General features: G+C 57.7%; 1 protein-coding gene across 3 annotated transcripts in view; it reads right to left on the bottom strand.

Moving 5' to 3' along the window:
• CORO1C (coronin 1C) overlaps positions 1–11,388 on the bottom strand; it is a 40,220-nt gene extending 28,832 nt beyond the window's left edge. Inside the window, exon 1 of one of the 3 annotated variants that reach the window (XM_032199251.1) lies at positions 11,268–11,388. The gene's annotated coding sequence lies outside the window, so the exon portion shown is untranslated. Of the gene's footprint in view, positions 1–4,914; positions 4,992–11,267 lie in introns of those variants that run through there. The other 2 variants (XM_032199252.1, XM_032199253.1) reach the window with 2 other exon arrangements.
• Between the last annotated feature and the right edge of the window lie 4,003 nt (positions 11,389–15,391).

Raw genomic sequence — 15,391 nt, 5'->3', positions numbered from 1 at the left:
TGCTGAAGCAGAAGCGCGTCTGGCAACTTGCGTTCGTCTGAGCTGGCTCTGAATTTTTTTTTCCTGCCTTGCAAACCCATCTCAGCAGATCCAGAAATGAAAAAGAACCAGAAATAAAATCATCTCGTCCTCCTCCTGGTTGAGCAGGACAGCTTTGTGGCTGCTCATTCTCCAAGACACCGTGGTCCTTACGCCAGGAAGGAACCAGCAAACCCCCACACCTCGATGCTTGCTGGTGCCAACATGTGAGCTGCCTGTGTACCACACATGCTTATGATTCCCAGCAAGAAATATTCCTTATCTAGTACCTGAAGAGCTGAGCAAAACGCTTGACCTCACATTTTCTATTTGGAAAAGAAGAATATCAACCTGCTGCACCCAGCTAACCGGGAGAGATGGTTGCAACGCTGCCTCGAGAGGATGAAAAACACCAACCCAACGCCACGCGTACACCCCAAGCCATGGCGTGTTTGGGATTCCAGCGCGAGATAACACACTGTGAAGTTTATGAGCATTCAAAACGAGGGGAAAATTTAAAAAAAAAAAAAAAAAAAAAAAAGCAGCTTTGAGACCAAACGTGGCACTGCGGCCGCTGGCGGGGCTGCGCTGATGCCTATCTGCGTATCGAGTGATCATCTGCCCAGACCCGCCAGCCTGCCCGGCTCCCCAGGGACAGAGTGCTTACTACGGCTTGAATTTGTTATTGCCTGCTAATCCCTGGTGGTGCTAATTATCCCCATTATCAGTCTGTCTGATGGTGCCTGACCCACGTCCAATATCCGAATCCGCGGGACCGGAGGGTGGCGAGTCCCTGCCAGGTCTGCACGGAGCACAGCCCTCTCCGAGACGCGGTATCTCCAGCACTTTTATCCCTTTACGTGGGATAAACAATGGGTTTTCAAGGACCGAAGAACACAGTCACTATGGCAACTATATGCAGAACCAAGGGGGCGGAGGGGGAGGGAAGGAAGTTCCCACATTTCAGAGGGTTGGGACCAGGGGGAGCTGAAATGAGGTACCCGGGCTGCTGGCGCAGGGAGCTGCAGGTGAAATGCACTCCCCGGGTTCGTGGATGGATGCAAAGAGGGCTTATTTTGGGGGCAGAACAACCCCTCTGGTTTTATGACATCTGGAGCAGGCGTATTTGACAGCACTGCAGAAATGGTTGCCTTAATTTTCATCCACAGAGAGCTGTACGTTGGCTGAATGTACGCAGAGATGCTCTGGCCAGCCAAGCTTTGCCAAAAACTTGCACCTCCTCTGGAGGGCCACCAGAAGGCCAGGAAGCTTCCTAGACCAGAGCACGAATCCACAGGACTGCCAGAGCAAGCTGCCAGCTCATCTCAGTGCGCCTGACCCCATCAGGCTGACCCTTAATCACTTTAAGTCGGATCCCACCACCACCCTAATTTTATTTCCCCTGCTTTTCCAAATTCAATTATTAAAAGGGAAAACAAGAAAAACCTAATTATGACGGGCTGAGAGGCCCAGCTCAGTGTCAAGCAGCATCACGATAACCGAGCCAGCCACATCCAGCTCCCCCCAGCGAGGGCTAGACCTCAGCAGAGACATCACACGCCGATAGCAGGAGGCGCGTGAGCTATCGCTTGTCATCATCAACAAAATTTGTGCAAGAGCCAGCAAACAGCACTCAACGAGCAAAATGATAACGCTGAGGAAAGGCACCTCTAAACCAAGGAGACTTCTTCTTTCGATGGGCACCAGCGGGCCTTGCCAGAGCTGGTGTTTTTTCCCCTCCAGGACCCGATGCCATTTTCAATATTGCTGTCAAGCTCCTTGCTAGCTCCTGACCTGCAGAGCAGGATTGTAAAGCCTCTGTGGTTTGCCATCACAGAAGCCTCCTCCATTTCAGGAGCACGTTGTGACCTTCTACGAGGATGACCGCTGTTAAGAGATCACATCTGTCTCGGTAGCATGAAGAATTTTATGGGAAAAGGGTAAAAAAAAAAATATATATCTATTTGAACAAGCGCGCCACAGTGCCTGAGCAGACACCTTCCATTTTATGCTAAATCATCGCCTCCTCTCACATCCTGCCATTAATTGTGACCATTTTCGCATTCACTCCACAAACCCACGAGGCACGTCGAATGCTAATTCACAGCGGAACCGAAGCACGGCTGCTGTCAACAGGAAGAATTTTACACCGCCCGCAATTGAGGAGCAGCCGTCGGTGCAGGGACCAGGGCTTCTTAAAGGATGGCACCTGCTGGTTTGCTCACGCCAGACGAGCCCCACGGGGTGCTGATACACGCCGTCGTGTACCTCTCTTGGTGGCTTTGCTCCTCCGAGGGGCACTGGTGCAGGACTCAGCACCCGTCCCCGCTGCTGCACCCCGAGGCTGGGCGCCTCCCGCGCCACCCAGCACGCTCCGTGCTGATGCTATCGGCTTCGAGCACGTGCAAAATCACCTAGCGAGCAATTATACCCTCAGCAAGAAGCTAATAATCCGTTTGAGCATAATCATTCACACGGGAAAAGCAGACCAGGATGATCCTACTCGCAAATGCAGCTCCCAGTAACCGATTCCTACCCATACTGGGGGAGTTACTCCCACGCAGCTGGGACAAGCAGCTCCCAGCCCTAGTTTTCCTGAGTCACCCCAGCTAACCTAACCCTTTTCTGCCTTAGTTTTGACGTGGCATTCACCCCGGTCACGGCAGCATCACCTGCGTTTGTGCGTGTTGGGACAGAAAGCAACAGCTCAGCCCCTATCAGCGTACAGCCACCACCGATCTGACGGTTCAGATACACACGACCGGCGTGGCTGTGAACCGAAGCCGTAAGCAGTTTTTAATCAGACTAAATTCAGAGTTAACAGCCAGAATTGAAGCACACCAACGGCATGAGGTGGGGGAGGCTAGAGGGAAAAGAGTAAAAGAGAACGCAGGCGTGCAGCTCTTGCTCATGTGCCCTGTAAATGCTGAAACTGGGGCACTCGAAATCCTCAGCGAGTTGCTGTTCCAAGGCGTCCTCGTGGAAGGCCCGCGATTATCACGAGAGCCTGGGTGAAACACAACCAAAACAAACAGAGCCAGACTTTAAAAGTCAAGCGAAATGTGCCTGCGAGTTTGCATAAAAGGACATTCCTAGCCCTGGGAGTGGTGCAGCGATGACCTCACCGAGCCGAAAACTCAGGCCAGGAAGTGTTTTGCTCATGTCTTCAAAATAGGAAGTTGGCATCCGAGCGGAGTCTATGCCTCGGAATCAATAACCAAACGAAGAACAATGACATAAATCCTCCCCTAATCGAAACGCGACTTCGTGCTTTAATGAGCCATTTTATGAGACAGTCGTTAAAGCCTCCGATATTAAATTCGACATGATGCCTGTAACAGTTACCGAGAGCAGATCTCTCGTAGCCCTTCGCTGTATCAGTCAAGAAAGCTGATATTTTACCCTTCTGTGCATTCCAGCTCAGTGCCATTACACTGAATCCCTGCCTTTCGCTTGGAGTGCATCCCAGAAGTGACAGATGCAATAAGCATGAAGATTTAACTTGAAAAATCCAATGATGTTTGAAAAGGCGGCTCACTAGAAGATAGAGCAATGCCAGCAGCGAACATAAAGAGACACACAAACGCTGATTAAAGCAATCTGTAGGAAAGCCTACGAGTGACCATTGAAAAATTACAACCGCGAAGCGCTGCGTGAAAACAAACGCTCCCCGAAATGCACCTGAGCCCGTCAGCTTCTACCGTGCTCCGGAAATTAATTTAAAAAAAAAAAAAAAAACAAACACAAACCAAACAGGCGCTGACTTTTATCACGACAGTATCTGATCTCCTACCTTTGTGTACACAGCCTCTGGCAAACGTCAACGTTAGCGGGGACGTTTTATTGCCATCTGCCTTTCCCCGTGAGCAAGAGGGGGGTGATTCAACGCCCGCTGCCCTGCCCCACGGGGGGAAAGAGCTGCCCCCTGCTCCGGTCGTGGTGTGCACGGGGCTGCTTCGCTTCCTTCTCCTGCAGCAGGCACAGGGCTGAGGGAGAGGCTGACGCCCAGCAGCGTGGCTGGAGCCTGGCCTAGGATTAAAACGGAGCCGGGAGCAGCGAACCCAACGCCAGGCAGGGCTGCGGGGGGAAGCATCGCCCGTCCACGTCGCCGATATCTCCGGTCACCGACACCGCTGGAGGTGCCGGGAGCCCCACGGGCAGGCTGCACCCCCGAGGGGCTTCGCTCCGTGTCAGACCCACGTCCATCCCTCGCTGCTGTCCCCACGCAGCCCCCGGTCCCCTGCTGTGCCCCGAGGGGGGGATCACAGCCCACGGGGGCATATGGGGGTCGTGGTAACGGAGCCCACCGAGTGCAGCCCGAGGGGGTACAGGGCCTGAGGCCACCCCACGGGGGGCAGCGAGGCAGGACCCGACCCCAGCAGCCCCAGCAGCCCCCGGTAACCCCCCGGTAGCCCTCGGTAACCCCCCGGTAGCCCCGGGCTCCTTTTGTCCCGGGGGCTCGGCGCTGCCAGCGAGCGGGGCCCGGCTGCGGGACAAAGGGCGGGCGGCACCGGGGGACACCGGGGAGCACCGGGAGGCACCGGGCAACCGGGTGGTGGCACCGGGGCGCTGCCGGCAGCCGAGCGGGGGGGAGCCGCGGCCCGGCCCCGCTCCGCCAGCGGCCGCCACCTCCGCCGGATGCCGGAACCCGCGGCGGGGCCGCGCCGCTCCGCTACCTAATAAGGAGCCGAGCTCCGCCGCCACCCGAGCTGCCCCCTCGGGACCCCCGAGCGCTGACAGCCGCTGCCCCGCCGCCGGCCGGGGGCTAACGGGCGGCCCCGCCCGGGTACCGGAGGCTGTGGGTTCGCTGCTCCCAACACCCGCTCTGCCCTCCCGCCCACGCCGTCCCACCGGGAGCCCGCCCTCCCTCCTTCCCCCGCCGCGCCCCTACGGTACCCCCGCGGCCGCCTCGCACCGCGTTCCCGAGCTGCCGCCCCGCGTCCGCTCCTCAGCCCGGCGGAGCCCTCCCCCGCCGCTGCCGCCGCCGCCGCCGCCGCCGCCCGACTGACCGCGGCGCCCGGGGGCGGGACCCGCCCCCGCTTGGCTCCGCCCACCCGGCCGGCAAAGCCCCGCCCCGCCCCGCCGGTACGGGCCCCGCCTCGCTCGGTGGTCAGATGAGTGGCAAGGGAGTGGACCAATGGGAAGGCGGGGTTCGCCTCCACGCGCGGTCGCGCGCTCTGTTGGCCCCGCCCCTCTGGTGGGGGAGGCTATAAAAGCCGAGCCGTGAGGGAGGGGGCTGGAGGTTGTGCTGAGGGGATGCTGAGGGAGGGCACGGTCCCTTCATGGCCCCAGTGGGATGGGGGCACCAATGCTCCCTTCAGTCACCTCACCCCAATACCTCCACTAGTGTTTAGCCCCTCATTTTATCCCCATGCCCACAGTGGTCCCTGCAGCCCCTCAGAGCCTCTTCCCTCACAGGCACAGCGGTGCGTTCCCTCACATTCAGCCCCTCACTGCGCTCACAGCCAGCCCCTTGCTGAGCTTTTATCTACAGAGGGCACACAAATGGGGTCACAGAGGTGCTGAGCACACGGTGGGGTGGGCTGGGGGCACTCTGAGCACTGCCAGGGCTGCTGGCTCCTCATGAGCCCCCCCGACCAGTTTCTCAGCAAAAGCACCCAAAAGAAACCACCACAGCAATTCTGCAGTAAAAGCAAGCGTTGCCTCCTCTGTCATGGTGGTTAGCAGCACAACCAACAAGACAGTGACAAAGCCTCTGCCCCAAACCACACTTCAGGGGGGGAGCGCAGCAGCTGCCTTAAAAACACAAGGTTGCCCCAGAAGGAAAGCAAATTTGGGGGAAATCAGCTCATATTTGCGAGGCGGGTTGTCTTCCTCACCCAGACAACTGGCAGACGCCTCTTGTCCCTAACAGCGAGCGGCTGGGTTAGCGTAGGAAGCACCTCAAGGCGCCACGCTTCAGCTCCTCCAGGAGCGCGGCGGGGCCGGTGACACCGGGCCTGCGCCCGCGCTGCGAGATATTTACCATACATGGCCAAAACCCAAAGCTGGTTCAACTTCCTCACACGTTTTAGCCAATATTCTCAAGTGCATTTGCATGTGGTTAGGTGCTTAAGGGGCCCCGGCTCTTTTTTTTTTTTCTTTTTTTTTTTTTTTTTTTCGGGGGTGAGGCACGCCCGTGACTTCCTTTGCAATAATGCCGGGTTTGGTGAAATTGCGGTGGTGAGCAAAGAGGCTCCTCTGCCCCCATCAAACTGCAGCAGGAGCGCAAACCACGCCGCGTTAGGTGGTGGCTGGGTGTAAAAGCCTGCACAAGGCCTCGGAGAGGTGCATTTGTCGTGGTTTTGCTGGTCCGACTGGCTGGCAGCTGATGGGAACACCTGATGCCACGGCAGCTACAAATTAAACAAGCAAATGCTATTTAACGTTGGCCGAACCTTCACACGAGTTTAACCACTGCTTCGAGAAGCAGGAAAGTCTCCCTTGTGTACCGAGCAACACCTTGATAAAAAAAAAAATGATACACCCAAAGATTAGGGCGGCGAGGCTGCATCCCCGCCCTCGGCACCAATTAGCACGAGCTCCGTGTCTGCCTCCTGAAAGCCAGCCCAGCGCTCACGCTCTGCCCTCATCCCTCAGACAACCTCTCTGCAGCTCAAAAAGAAGGAAAAAAAAAAAATGCACTTTGGCAGTCCCGGAGCAGACCTGTAGATAATCTGTAGTTTAGTGGGTTTGGATCGTGATTCATATTTTCCGTGCAGGTACGTGACTTGCTGAAGGTCACATAATGAGTCAGTGACAGAGCTGATGTCTCGGCTGCCGGTCCCTCTGCTGTCAGTTTGATATGTTTTGAACCCGTGCATCTGGGTTAAAATGTTATTGCAATTGTTCATGCAAACATACAACGGCACTTGTAATGCTGTGGTACTGCATGTGTATAGCTTCTAGCTCAAAACAAGCTTGAAATGGTGTTGTAATCGTGTACCAGGAGATGCTTTCCTTGGGTCTGAAACACAACAGCAAAGGCAGAAGTACCCAGCACTACCCAGCAGCTTAGAAATAACAAGTGGGATTTTGGCATCCATTTAAAATGGGAGTGATTAAAAGGAGAGGAAATGATACCTGTTGAATTTTCACTAATGCTTCATCGAACGTTTGGGTGGAAACGTTCCAAACATCACTCAGCTCCCGACCTGGATTAACGAGCCGGGTAAATCCCAACAGATCGCCATACAAGGCGATGAAGAAATGACAAATATTTCGGGCTGAAGTCTCAACAACAGAAATAATGGCTGGGGATTTACACATGCTCTGTGGTTCCTCTGTAAACAGTAATCTTCATCACTTCAGCTGAATGAAATAATTCTAACAAACAGTACTTAAATTATAGCCAGTGTGATGCAAGCCCAGCAGCTTGTCAAAATATGTCACAAATTCTAATTTTTGAAGAGGAAAATATCCTATTACCAAATTCTTGCAGCTACAAGGAATCCGACAACAAATTTTAGTCCTTCTATTTTATCGGCACGAGCACGCCTGATGATTAAATTTTGCAGAAAAGGCTGAGAATTTGTTCAAAAGTACATCTGACTGCTTTAAGCCATCGCGCACCTTACCCCGTGCTACACCGATGCATGATTGCTGCAAACAGCCCATCTCGCAGCCTTTATAGGGAAACAGCACCGTGTCTGCAGGCTCCACCTCTGAAACTTATGTCAGCAGCTAAAATTAGCTTGCTTGCAAATATGCATCTATTCCATCCATGCCATAAATTACTAAGACGATCTTGACGTGCCTTATAAGTCACGCATTCGGTATGCCCCCAGCCTTCTTTGCCAGCCCAGTCTCATCAGCTCTGGTTTAGAAAAGGTGAAGGAAGAAGGACCAGAAGGCACAAGGGCTATTTTCAAAGGTGTGGAGCACAGCTCCTCGTCACCTGCCCGAGATGTGACTCCAAGCAGAGCACAGGGCAAATCCTTAGCAGAATTGAAACAAACCTCAAGAGTTTGCACCCGTGCAAGTCCCCTCCCCGATGCTGGGTGGGCACCGTGCTAACAGAAGCATTTTAGGACAATTAGATAAGATATTTGAGCAAACCCTTCATGGAAAGTAGTGGCTGTCTGCTGGGATGGATCTCATTATGGCCTGAGCAGCTCCCCGGGGCAGGGCAGATGTCGGTGCTGAGTGCGGCACCTCTCCGAGGAGAAGATTTTGGGGCTTGGCTGGCGTTGAGCAACGTGGCCCAGCAAGCCCGGATGGACGGCGACCCAGGCAGCCAGCCCCAGGAAAGTCACTTGGGGGATGAATTTCTCTCAAACATTTCAATTTGCCTAAATCCTCATGGCTAAAGATATTGTGAGTGGAGGAAAAACGGCTTGCAGAGGGTTTAGAGAGATCAGCAATTGAAAGTCCGGTTGTTTTGCAGCTTAACTGCTAAGTCATACAAACCATGCCAGACCCGGCAGTTCATCTTTCAGATTTCGGGACTGCGAGCATCCGAGTTATGCAACTTTTCCAGAACATTTGTGTCCGCTATCTTTCTATTCATTCCATGAAGCCTTTGGATTTATTACACTTAGAGAAAAAATCACAGGGAGCACTGGGCCGTCCTACCCAAAGGCTGTTTTTGTATTTCTCCCCCCAGGCTCTCTGGGTGGATCCAGCAGTGCTGGGGGGAGCTGCTCCCTTTGGCGTGGTGCTGTTTCACTCAATGCTGCTGGCTGTGCTTATTTATTTATTTTTTATCATTTTAGTGTTATGTAGAGCAATCTGAGCCGATTGCAATGACAAATCCCAACGCTTTCTATCCAAAGCACGGCATCCGATCCGCTCTCTCCTGCCTTGCTTCCTCACCACCCATTAGGCTCACACCGAAAGGCGAGGGTGGCTTCACCACGCCGCTCACCAGCCTCGTATTTCGGGGATTTTTGAATAATCCTCAAATCCTGAGAGCTGCCGAGGTCCAGTGGCTCTCAGAGGTGCCAGCGGCCAGCTCGTGGCGGTGGCCCTGTGGTGCTCAAGCTCCTGCACCCAGCACAGCCCACTCGGCTGGGCCTTATTCAGTCCTCGGCCAGAAAGGGGAGCTGTGGAATTAGGAAATGAAAATACCGAGAGCGAGGCGTTCAGCCGGGATTTTAAAACAGCAGCCGGGAAGGGCCAAGTGTGAGAGCGCCTCGGGGATGTGGACAGGGAGGGAAGATGAACGAGTGAATTAAGGCAGAGGATGAAGTGAATTAAGGGCAGATCTGCCCCTCCTCGTGCCCCCAGCACAGCAAAAAGGGGGGCTCAGCTCCAGCCCCTTCCCCGCAGCCCGGCCGGGGACCCCCGGGGGGCTGCAAGCAGCCAGGAGGCAGCATTAGGCCGGGGCGGTTATCAATCATTGATGCTGCTGTTGTAAATGATTTAATGCACGTTTCATAAAGCTCTCACTACGTGCACACAGCCTGCTGCATGCCACGTCCACCCCAAAATGCTGGCAGGAAGGGCACAGAAATGCCCACTGGGGTTACACCGAAAGGAAACCTTGAAATCAAATCCCAGCTCGGCTTTTTCCTCTCCATCCCCCTGTATTTTTCTTCCCCATCATTGCCCAGGGTCATAAAATACATTTTTTTTTTTTTTTTTTTTTTTGCACTAAAGGGGGGGTGGTCCCCAAACCTCATTAAGCCGTCGGGACACCAAATAAAAACGAAGCAATTAGTTAGTTGCAACAGATGGGGTTGCCTTTGTCGCTGTCTCCGCTACGCCACATGATTAACTAGGAGGAGAGAGACAAGAAAGCAGAACACACACACACAAAAAAAAAGGGAAAAAAGGTGAAAAAAGCAAGCTGTATTTTATTTACAACGTGAATTTCCCGGGCTTGGCACTTCCTATCGTTCAGAGGAGCAGGACAAAAATCGGCCAGGCAGTGAGCAGGGGCTTTGAGCGTGGCCAAAGTGAGGTGAGGCTGGGCGCCGTGGCTCCTGCGGCTCTCCACGTTACACTTAGCACATATCCCAGTCCCGTCCTCATTAGTCAACCAGTCCCGAAGCCTTTTGCCAGCGTGCTCTGTTTCTCTCCCTGCTGTCCAGGACCGAGCTGGACCCAAGGCGCTGGAAAAATCAGAGGTATAAGAAAGGGATCACACAGAGGTCAAGACACGCAGGATGTGCTCGTGCAGCCGGGCGGCTCGAGGCGTGGGGAGAAGCAGAAAGGTTGGAAGCAGACACAGCACAGCGACAGCGGAGTGAGAAGCCGGCCCTGCCGTCCCCTATCGTGGCACCTCCATGGCTCTCAGCTTGCCATCACTTCCCCGTCCTATTTCTTTACATCCTGAGAAGGATAATGTGTCTCCAGAGGTTCCCTAAGAGGCTAGGATCTGTTTTTTTTTTTTTTTGGCCGTGGGCTGTTTGTTACCACGGACCCCGGCACAAACCCCACATCAGTGTTGGTGTTCTGGCTTGGTGCTGCGGCTGCTTTTCAACGCGAGTCATTGACAACACGATGTACCCGGCCTGGCGGGCTGATCACACCTAGTCCTTAAGGAAATACCTTATTCAACCCCAAACCAGCACAGATTTCCTTGCCCCGAGCACCTGTATTTTCCCTTATAAGGCGCTCCACCACCGCAGGCTGTCAGTGAGCAGGGGGTGCGGGTTGAGCAGGGTCCGACCCCATCCCTGCGGGACCGAGCGTTGGGTTCTCGCCTCTCCCCATCCACCCCTGTCCAGCTTTCACCAGCACAACTCCCCCAAAAATTCAGTTCTTGGCGGTGAAATGGCTTCCAAGTCGGTGCCATTCCCTGGATGCCTCGTCCAGCTAAATCACAGCGCGGGAGGGAAAGGACCTGAGGAAAATAACCCCCCCCTTGCCCTGCTGTGATTACAGAGATCGATGACACCGGGTGGCCCAGCGGCCGGCTGGAGAGGGAGATGAGCACACGTGAAGGGGGAGCAGGTCCAGCAGAGGCACTTTGGCACTGGATCTGCTCATGGCAAGCAGCCCAGCTGGACGGGCACGGCACCACCTGCATCCAGGAGAGCCTTTGCGCAGCAAAGCCCCTTCCCGCGGAACAGAGTCCCTGCCAGAAGCGTTTCCTCGAGGCTGCCGGACCCAAACCGCCTCCTGCTTTTCCTCCCACCTCGCCAGGACCGCAGCTCGACCCAGCCGTGCCCCGTGTGGCTCCCAGCTGCTCCGTGCTCCTTCCAGCACCGGCTTTCTGCGAAGCTCCGCGCCCTCACCGCGCCCCCACCGCGCCACCTCTGCCTCCCCGGCGCTGCTCCGAGCCCCCCTCCTTTTCCCCTCACCTTTCCTGGCGCTGCTGGCCGCCGCCTTCCCCTCCGCTGCCTTTGCCTTTTCGAAGGTTTTCTTGGCGTCGGCGACCTTGAGCACTTTCTCATCCTCCTCCTGGCTCTTCCTCCCCTTCCGCTCCTGCTCCTCGGGGCCCCCTCCTCCCGGCGCCCTCCCTCCCGACGGCTGCTCCGCGCCGCGCTCGCCCGCGGCCGCCCTCTGCTCCTTGGCAGGCTTTGCCAGGGAGCTGCAGGGCTCCAGCAGCGCCTCGGTCAGCGCCACCGTCTTGCTCATGCTCAAAGCCAAGCTCTCTTTGCTGTGCGACCTGACCGGAGGGGCCGGAGGGGTTTTTCTCACGCTGTACGAATCCAACATCTCCAAATCCACTTCTTCCAACCATTCCCTGCTCTCCAGGACCTGGCTGCTGTTCTGCCTTGAGAGCTTCCCGGCGTCTCTCGCCGCCGCGCCCGCCGTCACCATCCTCTCCAGGCTCTTCGCCACCTGCCAGTCCACCTCGGGCTTCCTGACCGCGTCCTCCTCGCCGTTCTGGCAAGGGTCCGGGGTGGTGGTGCCGGGCGGCGGGGCGAAGCCCAGCGCCTGCCTGAAGCCTTCGGCCGCCTTGCTGCCGTCCCTGGGGAGGTGGGGAACGGCTGCCGCTGCCTCCTGCTTGCTCTGCAGGATGTAATCCATCAGCAAGGCGTTGCGCTCGAAGCTGTCGGACCTGATGGGGACGCTGGGTTTGATCCCCTCCGCGGGGCAGCTCGGCACGGCTTTATTCACCGGCCGGTTCTCCACGCTGCTCTCCGAGTCCGAGCGGCTCAGCTGCCCGCGCAGGGCTCCTTGCAAGGCGTTGATCCTCTTGAGGCTCGGACTCGCCACTTTCCCGTTCCCTGGGTAGCTCTCCTGGAGCACAGGTACCTCGTACTCCGCCTCCCATTCCTCCTCGGGCTCCGCTTCTGCCTCCCGCAGCAGCCGCCGGTACTCGCTCTCCTCCAGCCGATACACCACGGGCTTCACCGTCCGGCCGGAGCCCGGCCACCTGTGCCCCACCTGCATCTCGTACACCTTCGGAGGGGCTTCTCCTTCCTCCCCTCTCCCCCTCGCTGCCCGTGCGGCGCCTTCATCCGAGCTGCTGCCGCTCATCGGGGCCCCGGCAGGGACGTGCGCCTCGGCCGCGGGCTGGGGAAGGTGCCCCAGGCCCTCCTGGCCGCCCGGACTCTGCTGCAGCAGGGCGTAATCCTGGCATGCCACTGCGGAGGCTGCCCGGGACGTGGCGCAGTCTCTGCCTCGTGCCTGACTTGTGTCATCCCGTAAATATCCGCGGGACTGCCAGGTGGATGCTTCCATGGCTGCCAGCTCGCTCCCCGTGATCCCCCGGTCCACCCGCCCGGGCTCCCTTCCCACCTTGGGGCTCGGCAGAGCGCCGGCACCGCCTTTCTCCTTCCTCCAGGCGCCGGGGGAGAGACACGGGGGGCAGCTTGGAAACCTCCGAGCCCCGGGGGCATGTGAACCGGCAGCCTCGCAGCCTCCTCACGGCCAGCTAGGGTGGGAAATTCACGTTGGCACGGCCGAGCCCGCGGCCGGTAACGGGGCAGGGGGCTCCCTCCCGGCACAGAGCTGCTCCCTGCCCCGGCCGAGCCCACCCCAGCAGCCGCAGAAGCTTCTCCTCGGCCGGCCCATGGCCCCTCACGGCCAAAATTCGCTGCTCATCCCTCTCCGGGGCCTCTCCTCCTTTCCCCAGCCCGCTGCAGCGACGCACCCCCGGCTCCCCTCCGCTCTCGCTGCTCGCACTGCTGCGGTGCCAGGCCAAACGCTGCAGCAGGATCGCCCCCCTCGGCTCTGCCGTGGATTTTTGGGCAGCGCCTGGCACCCCCCTCAGTGCCCCCAAGCCCTCTCTCCTTGCTGGGAAGCGGCGCGGTGCTGGCACGGGGCCCCCGGGGCTGGAGACGCTCCGTGTAAAGCTCGCGGAGACACGGAGCGGCTGCACTTATCAGCAGGAACACGTTATATTGCTCGGGGAATTACTGGGGCAGGAGGAGTACACCCGAAATAAACAGCAAAAAACAGCATCCTCGGAAATGAGCCCCCTTAGGAGCCTGCGAGCCGAAACTCCTCAAAAAATCCCCGCTAACGTGCTGGGGGGGGTTCTCCAAATGAGCCTCTGAGTGGGACGGGACCTCCCTTCGGATGCTGCTGCTGCCAAGCAGGCTCCTGTAAATCCCCCGGCGGCTGCGGAGAGGGGAGCAGGGGGGGAGCTGCAAGGCTCGGGCCCCGGCCACGCAGCCCTGGATGCCTGGCACGGCAGCGGCTCCGCGGCGCTTTGCCTTTTATGGTCCAACGCTGCCGGCCGCCTGCCCGGCCCCGGGGAAGGATCCCGAGCTGGGATGTGAAAAAAAAAAATAAAACACCTAAATTGTCCCAAAGGGCGCGCCGGCGGGTGCTGCTTCCCGCGTTACCCCCGGGTCAATGTGGGAGGATGCCAGGGACGGCTCCTGCCCCGCACCGATGGAGCTGCTCTGCAGCGAGACCAAACAGCGCTTGTCACTGCTGGAAGGGCTCAGTCCCTGCTGAGGGTGCCCAAAAAATCCCCTCCGTGGGCACCAGACACTTGGTCGATAACTCAGTTTTTTCTCTTTGAGGCACTGCCCTGCTTGCCCGTAGCAAAACCGATTTGATTTTCTCTTTCTCCCAAATGATGAGCCAGTCTCTTGATTTTGGGGCTGCCAGGCGCACAGCAGGGTTGGTAAACCCCAATTTTGTCACCCCCAGCCTGCCAGGAGGGGCTCAGCGAAACCAAACAGCACAGGGCTTCTCCCCAGCTCTGCGGGTAAAACACGGAGGGGAAAAAGCCCCGAGCCCGGGAGCAGCCTCCGGGGATTGGGGCCGCGCTGCTTTCCCCTGGGAGCTGCTCATGGGACTCCACGGAAAACCCAACGGGGGAGCAGCGCCGTGCCTGCTCCCGGGCTGTCTGCATAAAAGGAAATGGCAATCACGGCCACGCTGCTGCCACCCGGCCCTGGAGCCGGAGGGGAGGACGCTTTTAGGGCAGCGGCGGTGCCAGGACGGGGACCGAGGTTGGCATGAACGGGGCGAGCCCGGCCACAGCTCCCCGAGCATCCTCGGTGCTGCCACCGGGACAAAAGGAGGCAGCAGCCGGGCGGTGCCACCTCCAAGGCTCTGCTCTGGGAATCATTTATTCCATTTATTCCCATCCCTGCAGTCCCCCAGCCCCAAATCGTGCAGCCGGGATGGGCTGGGTGGGGGGAGCGGTCCCCTGGGAGCCCGGCACCCGGCTGCGCCCCAGCCACGAGCTGCCCACGGGGGCTATATAAATATATTTGTATAAATAACGCCCTGACGGCCCTCGGAGGGAACGCGGTGGCTCCAGATGTTGCCCAGGCTTTGCCATGGCAACATCACAACAGGATGCGACTTTGGGCCGCTGCTCCTCCAACACCAGAACAAAAAACAAAAATAAAAAATAAAACAGAGCCTGGTGTCCCCGGTGGGGTTTGACGTGGGGCCGGGGGGGCTCTCACAGCTCCCCCCCAAGGGCTCGGTGCCCACCGAGGTGCTCTCAGGGCTCAGCAGACCCCAAACTCCCCAAGCCCACCCCAAGGAGCCCAAGGCTCGCTCCCTGCAGCCAATTTGCCCTGCTGGGGCTACGGGGGGAGATAAATCATTTAATTCAGCCCACTGCCCCCGGTGCCACTCGAGTGAGAAGGGCAGGCAGGACGTCAGGCTTGGCCGCCCTTGGCAGGTGGGTGATGGATGCTCTTTGCCCAAAACAGCACCCAAAAACCTAAAAAGCAAACATTTCGGGTGGTTTGGGGGGGGGTTAACAACTCGTTGAGGCAATTAGCCAAGGGTGCCAAGAGCGGAGAGCATCCCCAGCCTGCGCCTTGCTCCCCTGCCAAGGTAAACACTGACATGTTCCTCCCTGAAGCGGCTCCGAGAGCGAGAACAATCCCGGGCAGCAACGAGGCTCCTCGCAGGGCTGCGGGGCCGCCGCTCGCTGTTTGCCTTTAAAGGCAAAATTTGGTGGATGCCCAGGAAGGGCCGGGCCGGGCGGATCGGGGGGCGGCAGCAGGCTGGGCTCGGGGGCAGGAGATTCAGCTCCCCGGCTTCCAGGCTGGGTTTT

The sequence above is a fragment of the Aythya fuligula genome, chromosome 17, assembly GCF_009819795.1.
Source record: "Aythya fuligula isolate bAytFul2 chromosome 17, bAytFul2.pri, whole genome shotgun sequence".
NCBI lineage: Eukaryota > Metazoa > Chordata > Aves > Anseriformes > Anatidae > Aythya > Aythya fuligula.
Note: the sequence above shows the minus strand (reverse complement) of the source record. Positions and strands in the feature narration are given on the sequence as shown.